Source organism: Halichoerus grypus, chromosome 5, assembly GCF_964656455.1.
Source record: "Halichoerus grypus chromosome 5, mHalGry1.hap1.1, whole genome shotgun sequence".
Taxonomy (NCBI): domain Eukaryota; kingdom Metazoa; phylum Chordata; class Mammalia; order Carnivora; family Phocidae; genus Halichoerus; species Halichoerus grypus.
This window is the reverse complement of record NC_135716.1, coordinates 81,068,531-81,083,334: the sequence shown is the minus strand read 5'-3', so window position 1 is coordinate 81,083,334 and position 14,804 is coordinate 81,068,531.

Sequence of the window (14,804 nt, the reverse complement as noted above, 5' to 3'; positions counted from 1 at the left end):
TTTACTTATTTGTCAGAGAGCACACTAGCACAAGCAGGGGAAGCGGCAGGCAGAGGGAGAAGCAGGCTCCCTGCGGAGCAGGGCGCCCGATGCGGGACTTGATCCCAGGACTCTGGGATCATGACTTGAGCTGAAAGCAGATACTTAACCAACTGAGCCACCCAGGTGTCCCTACTCATATAGATCTTATATACAGTTAGTTAGATTTATAGCTAAGAAATTAATTTTTAGGGTGCTTATGTATGTGGTATTATGTTTTTAATTTCAGATTCCACTTGATCATTGCAGATATTTAGGAAAGTGATTGACTTCTGTATGTTAACCTTTTAACCTGTAACCTTGCTAGTTTCAGATATTTTTTGTTGATTTTTTTTCAGGTTTTCTACCTAGACAATCATGTCATTGGCAGTTTCTTTCTTTCTTCTCCAGTATAATGTTGAAGAGGAATGATGAAGAAGGGATCCTTCTCTTGTTCCTGATCTAAGTGGAAAATCTTATAATTGGTCACCATTAAGTATCATGTCAACTGTTGTTTTCTGTAGATATTCTTTATCAAGTCAAGGAAGTTCCCCTCTATTCCTATTTTACTTAGGGTTTTTATCATGAATGGTTGTTGAATTTTATCAAATGCTTTTCTGCATCTTTTCTTTTTAATCTGTTTGTGTGATTGATTACATTAATTGATTTTTGAATGTTGAAATAGCTTTGTGTCCTTGGGATAAATCCCACTTGGTTATTGTGTAATTCTTTTTATACATGGTTGGATTCTTTTTCTTTTTTTTTTTAAAGATTTTATCCATTTATTTGACAGAGAGAGAGACACAACAAGAGAGGGAACACAAGCAAGGGGAGTGGGAGAGGGAAAAGCAGGCTTCCCGCTGAGCAGGGAGCCCGATGCGGGTCTCGATCCCAGGACCTCGGGATCATGACCCGAGCCAAAGGCAGACGCTTAATGACTGAGCCACCCAGGCACTCCACATGGTTGAATTCTATTTGCTAATATTTTGTTGAGGATTTTTGCATCCATGTTAAAAAGACATATTGGTTTATAGTTTTCTTCTTTTGTAATGTCTTTGTCTGGTTTTGTTATTAAGGTGATGCTGAACTAACAGAATGAAATAAGAAGTATTCCTTCTGCTCTATCTTCTGAAAGAGATTGTACAGAAATGGTATAATTTCTTTCTTAAATGTTTGATAGAATTTACCATTGAACCCATCTGGGCCTGGTGCTTTCTCTTTTGGAATATACATATAGACTTATTTATACTGTCTATTTCTTCTTCTGTGAGTTTTGGTAGGTTGTGTCTTTTAAAGAATTGGTCCATTTTATCTAGGTTGTTGAATTTGGGGCATAGAATTGCTCATAGTGTTTTGTTTTGTTTTTTTGAGAGAGCGAGTGAGCACATGTTCGAGTTGGGGGAGAGGGAGAGAGAGAAAGAATTTTTTTTTTTGAAAAGGTAGACTTTTAATAACTGCTTTTATCACCAGGTTAAGTCATGCAGTTACAAAGTAGTTAGAAATTTCTGAAAGGATATTGTTGTTAAAAAAAAAAAGCTCATTTTTTAAAAAAAGATTTTATTTATTTATTTGACAGAGACAGACACAGCGAGAGAGGGAACACAAGCATGGGGAGTGGGAGAGGGAGAAGCAAGCTCCCCGCCGAGCAGGGAGTCTGATGCGGGGCTCCATCCCAGGACCCTGAGATCGTGACCTGTGCCAAAGGCAGATGCTTAATGACTGAGGCGCCCCCCCCAAAAGCTCGTTCTTATATAAATAAGAGAGAGAGAATCTTAAGCAGTTTCCACACCCAGCACAGAACCCAATTTGGGTCTAGATCTCATGACTCTGAGATCATGACCTGAGCTGAAATCAAGAGTCAGATGCTTAACTGACTGAGCTGCCCAGATGCCCCATAGTATATATTTTTTATTGTATATTTAATGTCGATAGGATTTATAGTAATGCCCCCTCTTTCATTTCCAATTTAGTAAGTTGCATTCTCTTTTTTTTTTTTATTAGTCTGGCTAGAGGCTTATTAATTTTATTGATCTTTTCAAAGAACCAGTTTTTGTTTTTGTTAATTTTGCCTATTGATTTCTTATTTTCAATTTCATTGGTTTCTACTCTAATTTTTATTATTTCTTTTCCTCTGCTTTCTTTGGATTTAATTTGCTCTTCTTTTTCTGGCTTCCTAAGATGGGAGCTTAGATGACTGACTTTAGTTCTTCTCTTGTTTTCTAAGACATGTATTCAATGCTATACATTTCTCCCTAAGCACTGCTTTTACTGTATCCCAGAGATTTTGATAAATTGTGTTTTCATTTTCATTTATTTAAAAATACAAATTTCTCTTGAGATTACTTCTTTGACTTGTGTTATTTGGAAGTGTGTTGTCTCCACATATTTTGGGAGTCAGTGGAGGTTTTTGAGCAGAGGAATAATTTAATCTGATTTGTGCTTTAAAATGATCACTCTGGCTACTATGGTAAGAATGAGCTATTTGGGAATATCATTGAGAAGATGACAGAGAAGTAGGAGACCTGGATTTCGTCTGGTCTCAGGAATTCAGCTGAATAGGGATCAAACCATTCTGAACACCTACAAACTCAACAGGAGTTCGAAGAAAAGAATAGCAACAACTCTCTGAACAGAAAAGCAACCAGTTTCTGGAAGGTAGGACATGCAGAGAAGTGAATCCGAGGCAATATTCTGGAGGATAGACGGTGGGGGAGGGGACTCTGGCAGCCAATACCGGCAAGTGATAGAGGCGCGGAACACAAAATCGGAACTTTTAGAAGTCGGCACCACTGAGGGACATCACTCCAGTGGCTAAGCGGGGGGTGGAACACTCGCTGGGACAGTGTGGTCTCAGGACCCTCGGGGTCACAGAAAGACCGGTGGTCCCTGAGTGCAGCAGAGCTCTCAGGTATTGGAGCGGGGAAGCCGGCTGCAGAGACGGAGATGAGGCGCGGGCTCTCAGCTCGGGGTTGCCATAAACTGTGATCCACGGCACAGTCGGGCCCCTGCTCCTCCAGCAGGGACCCAACAAGCGGCAGATCTGGGGAGACTCCCCTTCCTCCCCCGGGAGGAGCAGCGCAGGAGCGCACTGCAGGGATCTGCTGGGTTTGGAGACTCCACACGGGGTTGGGTGCCAGAGATAGAAACACTCGGTCGCAGGCCGGGTGAGCATGGAGTGCGGCCAGAGACCAGGGAGACGGGAGTGATGGACTGCTTTTCTCTGGGGGCTCACTGAGGAGCGGGGCCCTGAGTTCTCAGCTCCTCCCGGGGGTAGATTGGGAGGCCGCCGTTTTCACTCTCGGCCTCCAAAGCTGTATGGAAAGCTTGCAGGGAACAAAAGCTCCCGAGAGCAAACCCGAGCAGATTACTTAGCCCGGACCGGGTAAGGGCGGGGCAATTCCGCCTCCGGCAAAGACGTTTGGGAACCACGGCAACAGGCCCATCCCCCAGAAGATCAGCAAGAACAGCCAGCCAAGACCAAGTTTACCAAGCAATGAGAACGGCAGAACTCCAGTGCTAGGGGAATACTGCTCATAGAATCCATGGCTTTTTTACCATGGTTCTCTAGTCTTTCAAAATTAATTTTTTTTAACTGTCTTTTTTTTTTTAATTTTTCTTTTTCCCTTTTTCAACCAACATCTTATCAATCCCTTTTTTAAAAAACATATTTATTTTTCATTTTCAGAGTCATATTCTATCCCTTCATAGTAGTTACCCTTATTTTTGGCATATATATATAAGTTGTTCTCTCTTTAAAATTTTGAGATACAGTTTCTTCTAACAGATCAAAATATACCCTAAATCTCTAGTGTATGGCTTTGTTCTAGTCTCCTGCGTGATCACATTATCTCCCTTTTTTTTAAATCCTCTTCTTTCTTTTTTCAAACAACTTCTTATCAATTCCTTTTATAAAATTTTTTATAATTTTCATCTTTACAGTCATATTCCATCCCTTCATCATATTAACCCTTATTTTTGTACATATATAAGTTTTTCTTTCTTTAAAATTTTGGGAAGCACTTTCTTCTAACAGGCCAAAATACACCCACAATCTAGTGTGTGGCACTGATCTATGCACCAGCCTGATCATATTTGATCATATTCTGTTTTTTTTGTTTTGTTCTGTTTGTTTGTTTTTATCTTTTTCTTTTTCTTTTTTTTTCTTTTTCTTTTTTCTTTCTTTCCCTTTCTATCCCCCTGGTTTCAGGTCTTTTTTGATTTGTTTAGAGTATATTTTCTGGGGACGTTGTTACCCTTGTTAGCATTTTGTTCTCTCATTCATCTATTCTCCTCTGGACAAAATGACAAGATGGAAAAAATTACCTCAACAAAAAGAAAAAGAGGTAGTACCGACTGCCAGGGACCTACTCAATACGGACATTACTACGATGTTGGACCTAGAGTTCAGAATCATGATTTTAAAGATACTAGCTGGGCTAGAAAGAAGCATGGAAGTGATTAGAGAAACCCTTTCTGGAGAAATAAAAGAACTAAAATCTAACCAAGTCGAAATCAAAAAGGCTATTAATGAGGTGCAATAAAAAATGGGGGCACTAACTGCTAGGATAAATAGGGCAGAAGAGAGAATCAGTGATATAGAAGGCCAAATGATGGAAAATAAAGAAGCTGAGAAAAAGAGAGATAAACAACTACTGGATCACGAGGGCAGAATTCGAGAGATAAGCGATACCATAAGACGAAACAACATTAGAATAATTGGGATCCCAGAAGAAGAAGAAAGAGAGAGAGGGGCAGAAGGTATACTGGAGCAAATTATAGCAGAGAACTTCCCTAATTTCGGGAAGGAAACAGGCATCAAAACCCAGGAGGCACAGAGAACCCCTCTCAAAATCAATAAAAATAGGTCAATACCCCAACATCTAATAGTAAAACTTGCAAGTCTCAGAGACAAAGAGAAAATCCTGAAAGCAGCTCGGGAGAAGACATATGTAACCTACAATGGTAGAAACATTAGACTGGCAACAGACCTATCCACAGAGACCTGGCAGGCCAGAAAGGACTGGCATGATATATTCAGAGCACTAAAAGAGAAAAATATGCAGCCAAGAATACTATATGCAGCTAGGCTGTCATTGAAAATAGAAGGAGAGATAAAAAGCTTCCAGGACAAACAAAAACTAAAGGAATTTGCAAAACGAAACCAGCCCTACAAGAAATATTGAAAGGGGTCCTTTAAGCAAAGAGAGAGCCTAAAAGCAACATAGACCAGAAAGGAACAGAGACAATATACAGTAACAGTCACCTTATAGGCAATACAATGGCACTAAATGCCTATCTTTCAATAGTTACCCTGAATGTAAATGAGCTAAATGCCCCAATCAAAAGACAAAGGGTATCAGATTGGATTAAAAAACAAGACCCATCGATATGCTGTCTGCAAGAGACTCATTTTAGACCCAAAGACACCCCCAGATTGAAAGTGAGGGGGTGGAAAACGATTTCCCATGCTCATGGACACCAAAAGAAAGCTGGGGTGGCAATCCTTATATCAGACAAATTAGATTTTAAACCAAAGACTGTAATAAGAGATGAGGAAGGACACTATATCCTACTTAAAGGGTCTATCCAACAAGAAGATCTAACAATTGTAAATATCTATGCCCCTAACATGGAAGCAGCCAATTATATAAGGCAATTAATAACAAAAGCAAAAAAACACGTTGACAACAATACAATAATAGTGGGGGACTTTAACATCCCTCTCACTGAAATGGACAGATCATCCAAGCAAAAGATCAACAAGGAAATGAAGACTTTAAATGACACACTGGACCAAATGGACTTCACAGATATATTCAGAACATTCCATCCCAAAGCAACAGAATACACATTCTTCTCTAGTGCCCATGGAACATTCTCCAGAATAGATCACATTTTGGTCACAAATCAGGTCTCAACCGGTACCAAAAGATTGGGATCATTCGCTGCCTATTTTCAGACCACAATGCTTTGAAACTAGAACTCAATCACAAGAGGAAAGTTGGAAAGAACTCAAATACATGGAGGCTAAAAAGCATCCTACTAAAGAATGAATGGGTCAACCAGGAAATTAAAGGAGAATTAAAAAAATTCATGGAAATCAATGAAAATGAAAACACAACTGTTCCAAATCTTTGGGATGCAGCAAAGGCAGTCCTAAGAGGAAAGTATATAGCAATACAAGTCTTTCTCAAGAAACAAGAAAGGTCTCAAATACACAACCTAACCCTACACCTAAAGGAGCTGGAGAAAAAACAGCAAATAAAGCCTAAACCCAGCAGGAGAAGAAAAATAGTTAAGATCAGAGCAGAAATCAATGAAATAGAAACCAAAAGAACAGTAGAACAGATCAATGAAACTAGGAGCTGGTTCTTTGAAAGAATTAAGAAGATTGATAAACCCCTGGCCAGACTTATCAAAAAGAAAACAGAAATGACCCAAATCAACAAAATCATGAGAGAAAGAGGAGAGATCACAACCAACACCAAAGAAATACAAAAAATTATAAGAACATATTATGAGCAACTCTATGGCAGCAAATTAGATAATCTGGAAGAAATGGATGCATTCCTAGAGATGTATCAACTACCAAAACGGAACCAGGAAGAAATAGAAAACCTGAACAGACCTATAACCACTAAGGAAATTGAAGCAGTCATCAAAAATCTCCGAACAAACAAAAGCCCAGGGCCAGATGGCTTCCCAGGGGAATTCTACCAAACATTTAAAGAAGAATTAATACCTATTCTTCTGAAACTGTTCCAAAACATACAAATGGAAGGAAAGCTTCCAAACCCGTTTTATGAGGCCACCATTACCTTGATCCCAAAACCAGACAAAGACCCCATCAAAAAGGAGAATTACAGACCAATATCCTTGATGAACATGGATGCAAAAATTCTCACCAAAATACTAGCCAATAGGATCCAACAGTACATTAAAAGAATTATTCACTACGACCAAGTGGGATTTATCCCTGGGCTGCAAGTTTGGTTCAACATCCACAAATCAACCGATGTGATACAATATATTAACAAAAGAGAGAACAAGAATCATATGATCCTCTCAATAGAGGCAGAAAAAGCATTTGACAAAGTACAGCATCCTTTCTTGATCAAAACCCTTCAGAGTATAGGGATAGAGGGTACATACCTCAATATCATAAAAGCCATCTATGAAAAACCCACAGTGAATATCATTCTCAATGGGGAAAAACTGAGAGCTTTCCCCCTAAGGTCAGGAACACAGCAGGGATGTCCACTATCACCACTGCTATTCGACATAGTATTAGAAGTCCTAGCCACAGCAATCAGACAACAAAAAGAAATAAAAGGTATCCAAATCGGTAAAGAAGTCAAACTCCCACTCTTTGCAGATGATATGGTACTTTATATGGAAAACCCAAAAGACTACACCCCAAAACTGCTAGAACTCATACAGGAATTCAGTAAAGTGGCAGGATACAAAATCAATGCACAGAAATCAGTGGCATTCCTATACACCAACAACAAGACAGAAGAAAGAGAAATTAACGAGTTGATCCCATTTACAATTGCACTCAAAACCATAAGATACCTAGGAATAAATCTAACCAAAGAGGCAAAGAATCTGTACTCAGAAAAGTATAAAGTACTCACGAAAGAAATTGAGGAAAACACAAAGAAATGGAAAAACGTTCCATGCTCATGGATTGGAAGAACAAATATTGTGAAGATGTCAATGCTACCTAGAGCAATCCACACATTCAATGCAATCCCTATCAAAATACCATCCACTTTTTTCAAAGAAATGGAACAAATAATCCTAAAATTTGTATGGAACCAGAAAAGACCCCGAATAGCCAGGGGAATGTTCAAAAAGAAAAGTAAAGCTGGCGGCATCACAATTCCGGACTTCCAGCTCTATTACAAAGCTGTCATCATCAAGACAGTATGGTACTGGCACAAAAACAGACACATAGATCAAAGGAACAGAATAGAGAGCCCAGAAATGGACTTTCAACTCTATGGTCAACTCATCTTTGACAAAGCAGGAAAGAATGTCCAATGGAAAAAAGACAGTTTCTTCAACAAATGGTGTTGGGAAAATTGGACAGCCACATGCAGAAGAATGAAACTTGACCATTTCCTTACACCACACACAAAAATAGACTCAAAATGGTTGAAAGACCTAAATGTGAGACAGGAGTCCATCAAAATCCTAAAGAAGAACACAGGCAGCAACCTCTTTGACCTCAGCCCTAGCGAATTCTTCTTAGAAACATCACCAAAGGCAAGGGAAGCAAGGGCAAAAATGAACTATTGGGACTTCATCAAGATAAAAAGCTTTTGCACAGCAAAGGAAACAGTCAACAAAACCAAAAGACAACCGACAGAATGGGAGAAGATATTTGCAAATGATGTATCAGATAAAGGGCTAGTTTCCAAAATCTATAAAGAACTTATCAAACTCAACACCCAAAGAACAAATAATCCAATCAAGAAATGGGCTGAAGACACAAACAGACATTTTTAGAGGAAGACATCCAAACGGTCAACAGACACATGAAAATGTCCTCAACATCACTCGGCATCAGGGAAATCTAAATCAAAACCTCAATGAGATACCACCTCACACTGGTCCAAATGGCTAAAACTAACAAGTCAGGAAAGGACAGATGTTGGCGGGGATGCGGAGAAAGGGGAACCCTCCTACACTGTTGGTGGGAATGCAAGCTGGTGCAACCACTCTGGAAAACAGTATGGAGGTTCCTCAAAAAGTTGAAAATAGAGCTACCATACAATCCAGCAATAGCACTACTGGGTATTTACCCCAAAGATACAAATGTAGGGATCCGAAGGGGTACGTGCACTCCAATGTTTATAGCAGCAATGTCCACAATAGCCAAACTGTGGAAAGAGCCAAGATGTCCAGCGACAGATGAATGGATAAAGAAGAGGTGGTATATATATACAATGGAATATTATGCAGCCATCAAAAGGAATGAGATCTTGCCATTTGCAACAACGTGGATAGAACTGGAGGGTGTTATGCTGAGCGAAATAAGTCAGTCAGAGAAAGACGGATATCATATGACCTCATTGATATGAGGAATTCTTAATCTCAGGAAACAAACTGAGGGTTGCTGGAGTGGGGGGGGTGGTGGGAGGGATGGGTGGCTGGGTGATAGACATTGGGGAGGGTATGTGCTCTGGTGAGCGCTGTGAATTGTGCAAGACTGTTGGATCACAGACCTGTACCTCTGAAACAAGTAATGCAATATATGTTAAGAAAAAAAAAAAGAAGATAGGAGGAGGTTAGAATGAAGGGGGGGAAATCAGTGGGGAGATGAACCATGAGAGACAATGGACTCTGAAAAACAAACTGAGGGTTCTAGAGGGGAGGGGGTGGGAGGATGGGTTAGCCTGGTGAGGGGTATTAAAGGGGGCACGTTCTTACATTAATAAGAGGAGGGAGAAGAACCATATGGTCCTCTCAATTGATGCAGAGAAAGCATTTGACAAAATACAACATCCTTTCCTGATTAAAACTCTCCAGAGTATAGGGATAGAGGGAACATTCCTCAAGTTCATAAAATCCATCTATGAAAAACCCACAGTGAATATCATCCTCAATGGGGAAAAGCTGAAAGCCTTTCCCTTAAGATCAGGAACACGTGAAGGATGCCCACTCTCGCCACTATTGTTCAACATAGTACTAGAAGTCCTAGCAACAGCAATCAGACAACAAAAAGAAATAAAAGGTATTCAAATTGGCAAAGAAGAAGTCTAACTCTTCTCTTTTCGCAGACAACATGATACTTTATGTGGAAAACCCAAGAGACTCCACCCCCAAATTACTAGAACTCATCCTGCAATTCAGTAATGTGGCAGGATACAAAATCAATGCACAGAAATCAGTTGCTTTCTTATACACTAACAACGTAATTGTAGAAAGAGAAATTAGAGAAACGATTCCATTTACAATAGCACCAAAAACCATAAGATACCTCGGAATAAACCTAACCAAAGAGGTAAAGGATCCATACTCTAGGAACTACAAAACACTCATGAAAGAAATTGAAGAAGACACAAAAAGATGGAAAAATATTCCATGCTCATGGATCGGAAGAATAAACATCGTTAAAATGTCTATGCTACCCAGAGCAATCTATGCCTTCAATTCCATCCCAATCAAAATTCCAATGACATTTTTCAAAGTGTTGGAACAAACAATCCTAAAATTTGTATGGAATCAGAAAAGACCCCGAATTGCCAAGGAAATGTTGAAAAAGAAAAACAAAGCTGGGGGCATCCCGTTGCCCGACTTCAAGCTATATTACAAAGCCGTGATCACCAAGACAGCACGGTACTGGCACAAAAACAGACATATAGACCAATGGAACAGAATAGAGAACCCAGGTATGGACCCTCAACTCTATGGTCAAATAATCTTTGACAAAGCAGGAAAAAACATGCAATGGAAAAAAGACAGTCTCTTCAATAAATGGTGCTGGGAAAATTGGACAGCCACATGCAGAAGAATGAAACTCCACCATTCTCTAACACCATTCACAAAGATAAACTCAAAGGGGATGAAAGACCTCAATGTGAGACAGGAATCCATCAAAATCCTAGAGGAGAACATAGGCAGTAACCTCTTTGACGTTGCCCACAGCAACTTCTTTCAAGACACATCTCCAAAAGCTAGTGAAACAAAAGCAAAAATGAACTTTTGGGACTTCATCAAGATAAAAAGCTTCTGCACAGCAAAGGAAACAGTCAACAAAACAAAGAGCCAACCCACAGAATGGGAGAAGATATTTGCAAATGACACTACAGATAAAAGGCTGGTATCCAAGATCTATAAAGAACTTCTCAAACTCAACACCCAAAAAACAAATAATCAAGTCAAAAAGTGGGCAGAAGATATGAAAAGACACTTCTCTGAAGAAGACATACAAATGGCTAACAGACACATGAAAAAATGTTCATCATCATTAGCCATCAGGGAAATCCAAATCAAAACCACACTGAGATACCACCTTACACCAGTTAGAATGGCAAAAATGGACAGGGCAAGAAACAACAAATGTTGGAGAGGTTGTGGAGAAAGGGGAACCCTCTTGCACTGTTGGTGGGAATGCAAGTTGGTACAGCCACTTTGGAAAACAGTGTGGAGGTTCCTCAAAAATTTAAAAATAGAGCTACCCTATGACCCAGCAATTGCACTACTGGGTATTTACCCCAAAGACACAGATGTAGTGAAAAGAAGGGCCATATGCACCCCAATGTTCATAGCAGCAACGTCCGCAATAGCCAAACTGTGGAAAGAGCCGAGATGCCCTTCAACAGATGAATGGATAAAGAAGATGTGGTCCATATGTACAATGGAATATTACTCAGCCATCAGAAAGGTTGAATACCCAACTTTTACATCAGCATGGATGGGACTGGAGGAGATTATGCAAAGTGAAATAAGTCAAGCAGAGAAAGTCAATTATCCTATGGTTTCACTTATTTGTGGAACATAAGGAATAGCATGGAGGACATTAGGAGAAGGAAGGGAAAAATTGGGGGGGGAATTGGAGGGAGAGATGAACCATGAGAGACTATGGACTCTGAGAAACAAACAGGGTTTTAGAGGGGAGGGGGGAGGGGGGATTAGTTAGCCCGGTTCTGGGTATTAAGGAGGGCATGTACTGCATGGAGCACTGGGTGTTATATGAAAACAATGGATCGTGGATCACCCCATCAAAAACCAATGATGTATTGTATGGTGACTAACATAACATAATAAAATTAAAAAAAAAATAAAGTTAGAACACTTTGATTTGTAAAAAAAAAAAAAAAATAAAGGGGGCATGTTCTCCATGGAGCACTGGGTGTTATGCACAAACAATGAATCATGGAACACTACATCAAAAACTAATGATGTAATGTATGGTGATTAACATAACAATGAAAAAAATAAAAAAAGAAAAAGGAATGAGCTATTTGGGGGAAGGGTAGCAGCAGAGAGGCTCTTGGAATAAGTCAGGTGAGAGACATCGGAGGCTTACAGCAGGGCAGGAAAAATGGAGACCATGAAGAGTGTAATATGTCAGATATTTTTGAAAGGTAGGGCCAGCAGAACTTCCAGATGGACTGAATACATGATGTGAGAGAAGGAGAAATGAAGGACCATTTTGGAGGCAAAGCAACAAGACACCATGAGTCTAGATGTCACTAAGTGACTGTGGAGAGAGAAAAAACTTCCAAGGACTGAGAACTAGCCCTCACTGTTCTGATTCATAGAGAAAAGGAGAAATCAGAAGAGGAGACTCAGAAGGAATGGCCAGTGATGTAGGAGGAAGAGAAGAAGTATTAACTATGTCTTTTTATTTTCTGTATTTCAATGCTTTGATATCCTTTGGTCTTGTTGGCCCTTGAGGGATGGCCAACTTCAGGGTTAGTTAATTCCTAAAGATGGTAAATAACTCTCCTGGGATTGTGCCTTTCAAAAGCAAACCAAACAATCTAGAGTTTACACCCGCATCACCTCCTTTATTAGACATTCTGGGTCACTATTTCCTGCCTTAATCACTCCAGAGTAAGGCATCCAACTAAGGACGTCCCCTATGTTCCAGAACCCACTGAAATTATTTAAATTAGTCAGTCCTAAACCTGCTTATCCTGCCTTGTCCATTCTTTCTTGTGGAATCCACAATAAAGATTCTTGCCTACATTTCTCCCTTACCCCCTCTGTCTCCTGACTGACTGGTGCTTCCCCATGTGGCCCAACATGATATACCATGCCTACTTCTGTTTTTTAATTTTTTTATTTAAATTCAATTTAATTAACATATACTGTATTATTAATTTCAGGGGTAGAATTCAATGTTTCATCAGTTGCATACAACACCCAGTGCTCATCACTTCAAGTGCTCTCCTTAATGCCCATCACCCAGTTACCCCATCCCCCCACCTCCCCTCCAGCAACCTCAGTTTGTTTCCTATAGTTAAGAGTTTCTTATGGTTTGCCTCCTTGTCTGTTTTTTTTTTTTTTTAAGATTTTATTTATTTGTGAGAGAGAGAGCATGAGTGAGGGGGAAGGGTGGAGGGAGAGGGAGCCTGATATGGGGCTCGATCCCAGTACCCTGGGATCATGACCTGAGCTGAAGGCAGATGCTTAACCAACTGAGCCACCCAAGCGCCTCCCTGACTTACTTATTTCACTTAGCATAATACCCTCTATTTCCATCCAGGTCGTTACAAATGGTGAAATTTCATTCTTTTTGATGGCTGAGTACTATTCCATTACATACCACATCTTCTTTATCCATTCCTCTGTCGATGGATATCTGGGCCCTTTGCATAGTTTGGCTATTGTGGACATTGCTGTTATATACAGTGGGGTGTATGTGCCTCTTTGAATCGCTATGTTTGTATTCTTTGGATAAATATCTAGTAGTGCAGTTGCTGGGTTTTAGGGCAGCTCTATTTTTAACTTTTTGAGGAACCTCCATACTGTTTTCCAAAGTGGCTGCACCAGTTTGCATTCTCACCAATAGTGTAGCGTAAGATGGTTTCCCTTTCTCCACATCCTCGTCAACATCTATTGTTTCCTGAGTTGTTCATTTTAGCCATTCTGACCAGTGTGAGGTGGTATCTCATTTTGGTTTTGATTTGTATTTCCCTGATGTTGAGTGATGTTGAGGATTTTTTCATGTGTCTGTTGGCCATTTGTATGTCTTCTTTGCAGAAATGTCTATTGATGTCTTCTGCTCATTTCTTGACTGAAAATGGGGAAAAACAGAACTTTTCCCCTAAGGTCAGGAACATGACAGGGATGTCCATGCCTACTTTTTCTAGGGAACTGTGAGTATAACAAATTTTTTTCTTCATGACAGTCATTTCTCTATCTATGTGTCCTATCATATCTGATTAAAATGAATCCCAGTTACCCTTAAAATACCAGGAAAATGTGATAAGTTTGAAGCCAAATGAAAAAGTGGTTCTCAGATAACAGAATGGTCAATTATGCTACCATCTGCTTGCAGGTCAAGTAGGATGAGCACTGGGAATTAACCATCAGATTCCATTATTGGACAGCATTTCAATATCGGACGGCTTTTAAGCAGGGAAAAGATAACAACAGTGGAGAAAGGTAAGCTTTGGAGCAAAGACTTTAAATGATTGAAATTTGTCCCAAACAGGAGGAAAAAAAAAGCCCAGCTACATAAAAGGGCAACACAGAGAAGATAGCATTAAAATTCTGAGAAGACAGAAATATTCCCAGAATGGATAATGAGGTTTTGTGTGTGTATATGTGCACAAGAGTGTTTCAATCACAGGTGCTAAGCTTCCCATTTGTGAGAAAATCCATGATTGCATTGGTTTTTGAGGCCTTACAACTTCCTGAGTCGACAAGTTAACTGACTTTAAATGGATCTGATTTTTATGTTGCTGATAGAACATGTCTGCATTTTCTGTACTACCTCCTTAATACAGACTAGAAGAGGTAGAGCAGTTTAATGAAGGGACAAGAAAAATTAACCAGAAAAGGATTCAGGAAAGTAGAATTTGAATTTGGCCTGGAATAAGGACAGGATATTGGAAGATAGAGATGAGAGGGGAAATCTAAGGTAGAGATATAAGCATGAACGTGGCAATTAGCACATAGCAATAGCAATGGCATACCTGAGAGATGGCTTGAGTAAAGTGCGGGTTGACCATTGGAGAGTGATGAGAAACAATACAGGAAAGGTCAGCAGAGGTTGGATTCTGGAAGGTTGTGAAGGTCAGGTATTTGGGTTCAATATCCTT